The sequence below is a fragment of the Rousettus aegyptiacus genome, unplaced genomic scaffold (genome assembly GCF_014176215.1).
Source record: "Rousettus aegyptiacus isolate mRouAeg1 unplaced genomic scaffold, mRouAeg1.p scaffold_m13_p_3, whole genome shotgun sequence".
Taxonomy (NCBI): domain Eukaryota; kingdom Metazoa; phylum Chordata; class Mammalia; order Chiroptera; family Pteropodidae; genus Rousettus; species Rousettus aegyptiacus.
The window spans coordinates 62,284,799-62,288,594 of NW_023416306.1; the positions used below are offsets into that span (position 1 = coordinate 62,284,799).

The 3,796-nt window shown below is 33.9% G+C and overlaps 1 pseudogene; it reads left to right on the plus strand.

The window, feature by feature from the left end:
• Nucleotides 1-1,905: 1,905 nt before the first annotated feature.
• LOC118601293 lies at nucleotides 1,906-2,024 on the plus strand (annotated as a pseudogene).
• The last annotated feature ends 1,772 nt before the right edge of the window (nucleotides 2,025-3,796 follow it).

The following is a 3,796-nucleotide window of genomic DNA, read 5'->3' on the forward strand; positions in this document are numbered from 1 at the left end:
TTGTTCCCAATCAAGCAGGAAAGTTAACTGTTTGAAGCTGCTTCTTTAGCTTAAAGTTTTGTTTTGCACTGGCTTTTGGAAAATGCAAGATGGAGTTATAAAAAATAGATGTGCTGTGTATGTAAATCCAACTGATAATCCTCGGTTTGTTAAAATAATAATAGTTATCAATAACTGAGTGCGTACTATATACCAGATCCTATGTGAAGTACTTTACAAATTTTACTTAATATAGTCCACACAGTAATTACATTTTTCATTAGAGGAAGAGGGCCTTATTGGCATTTTACAAATTAAGAAATTGAGCTTAGAGAAGTTATTAGGTGTTAAGTCATATAAATTGTAAATGGCAGAGAAGGATTCAAACCCTGCCTATATGACTACAGTTGGTGATTCTTGACCTCTCTGCTGTCATCTCCATACTGGTTGAGGAAGATGAACATGCCCAACATCTTGTGCACAAAGTGAGATTAATTTGGATGCAAAATCTTCTTCTCATGGAACTTTTTTGCCACCCAGCATAATCTTAACTGACATTTGTTTCAATGATGTGGCAGATTTAGGGGATCTATTGTCATTTGAGATGATGTAGAAGGTAAGGAGTTGGTGGGGATTTACAGCTAATTACACATTATGTTGAAAGTAAATGTTTTTTATTCGTAAAGATGTATGTACCCTCAAGGCCAAGACATGAAAACAACCAAAGTGTCCTTCAGTAGATGATTGGATAATGAAGATGTGGAACATATATGCAATGGAATACTACTTGGCCACAAGAAAAGCTGAAATACTGCCATTTGCAACAACATAGATAGATCTTGAGATTATCATGCTAAGCAAACTAAGTGAGATTGAGTCAAGAATCATTTCACCCATAAGTGGAATATAATACTGAAAGCAACAAATGAACAAGACAAGACTCTATTCCATATGTCCAAGGTTTGTTCACACAGCATGCAAATAGACCCCACCTGGCCACTTCTTAGACCTAGGGTGTGCTCAATAGCACTGCGGTGGCTCCTCAAGAGGACGGACCAGGTAATAACGCTCACACAATCTTAGAATAGGGCTGGGTCCATTTGGGACAGAGAACTCTGGGGATTTGTGAATCAGACTATGGTCTGGAAGAAAGATGTGTAGAGTCTGAGTGGGCCCAGCTTCCCTCGTCCCTTTCATTCTTAGCTCTGTGGGAAGAGACACAACCACAGAAAGTTTTCAAAGTGCAGGATCTAAAAGTGGTGCTGGGTCTATCTAGGACCTACTTTATAGAATGAGAAAATGAAAATTTGGAAAATTTATGTTCCTCATTCAGGCTCAAAATAATAGTGAGGAGTTATAGAACCAATGACTTCTAAGATCTAAGACATTTTTCACTATATCACTTATCCTATTGTGTTTCTATAGGGAACAACAAAAAATTATCTAGAATATTTAAAAGCAATAAATTCTCTCTTAGTTTTTTTCTGCATGCAAGACTGGGTTATTCCTCTGACTGTCATCAGAAGATTCAAATCAACTTTATAACCTCTAGACCTGACCTTTAAAGCAGAGAATGGGGATGATTGAGTGATAGCGAATTTGTAAGGGCTTCTGTCTCCTGTGGAGCAGGATTGTCAAAAGTGATGCTTGTTGTGTTGAAAGAAAATTGAAGTTTTGTAAGAGCTGTAACCAGAGACCTCTTCTTATCATAATAGGTCACTCATCCAAATTGGTTTCTTGTCTGGACTAGATTGTGGGAAATGAACATTTTCTTTCTTAGCAATTACAAAGACCTAACTGAATACCAAGGCGTCCTTGCTATCTGTATTTCTGAGTTCTAATTAATTTTCTGTTTAAATGTTAACTTCATTTACTTAGATTCTTTTATTTTAAACATAAAAAAGAATATGTTAAAATGTTAAGAAAGAGTATGGCCATACCACCCTGAACGTGTCTGATCTCATCAAATCTCTGAAGCTAAGCAGGGTTGGGCCTGGTTAGTACTTGGATGGGAGACCACTTAGGAATACCAGGTACTGTAGGTGTTTAAAAAAAAAAGTTAAGAAAAACTAATATTAGTTTTTTATGTTTCATTTTCATTCTCCTCGTGACCAAAACCTTCTTAAATTGAGAAGGAAGATGGAATTTCTTATGGGTGCAGCATCTCAGGCTCTAGGCAAAAATTTGACATGATTTAACAACAATGACAAAAAGAGCAACCTATCAGTTTACCCTTTGTTTAAAAAGAAAATAGATTAAAATGACAAAGATGAAACTTATCCAGTATCTTTTTTAAATTGTGGTAAAACACACATAAAAAAATTCACCATCTTAGCCATTTTTAAGTGTACAGTTGAATAGTGTCGAGTATATTCACGTTGTTGAAAAACAGATCTCTAGAACTGAAATTCCACACCGATTGAACGACATTCTATTTCCCCTTTCCCACAGCCCCTGGCAACTACCATTTTACTTTCCATTTCTATGTAAAGAGTTTGACTACTTTAGATACCTCAGATTAGTGAAATCAAATATTTGTCTTTTTTGACTGGCTTATTTCACTCAGTATAATGTCCTCAAGTTTCTTCCATGATATAGTGTATAACACAGGATATTTTTCTTTTTAAAGCTAAACAATATTCCATTATATATGATACATATGTATCTATATATTGATAACTTATGTCGTGTGTGTGTGTGTGTGTGTGTGTGTGTGTGTGTGTGTGTATATATATATATACACACCATGTTTTCTTTATTAATCAATAAACATTTGGGTTACTTCCACCCACTGGCTATTGTGAATAAGGTTGCAATGAACACAGGTGTGCAAATATCTCTTCATGAGTCTCTTCAATGTCTTTTATATTGTGAAAGAGTGCATAAACACGCAGAATTGCATTTTGAAAGGTATTCAAACAATCACGGCTTATTTATAAATAAATTTGTATTTAATTTAAAATTATTTAAAAAGCAGATTAATTTTTTTCTTTTATGCTGATTAAGATGTCAATTATTTAGGTAAGTATGTTTACTTATATATATCTTGATTTTATTTATAAAGTATTTGACAGCGATTTGCCCTGGTTACCTGAAATACAACTTATTTGAAGTCAAATAAGATTCTCTTTTATCATAAAGAGCACAACCTTCTACGTCTTCCTAGGATATATTCCTAAAAGATAAAATATAGTCACATGTTTGAATTGTATATACATAAATATTTATCTTTTCTGAAATGTAAATGAGTGTTACTTATTAGTCAATGATGATGATGATTATCATTAATTGAGTACTTAACAGAAGTCAGTACATACTATGTACTTTACATATATTTTTCTCCTTTAATCTGTACTTCTGGGAGGGAATTTTTTTTTTTTTTTTTTACAAATAAAGAAAATGAGGCTTAGAAAATTTAAGTAAACTCATCCAAGGTCACTTAGCTAAGAGTGGTTAAAATGGGGATTCAAAGCCAAGATTATCTGACTCTTCTTTACCTGTTTGCCTTTTATTTCTAAAATTCATCTAATAGAGGTAAAAATTGTGCTTTTCCTTTACTTACCATTATATTTGAGGTCCTAGTTAGTGGTTTCAATGCAAGCGAAGAATGGATAATATTTATGTTATCAACCTTATGAGAGATGGCATTCCTCATGTAATTTTGTAGCCCTACGTGTGTGTTTATAATGCTTTGGGGAGACAATAATTTTCTTCCACACCTGCCTTAAGTATCCAAAGGAGAATTATAATAGAACAAAATAATCAGTCTTTCTAACTTCACCTTGCTTGAGCCTGCCCAGTTCTATAACCTATCACT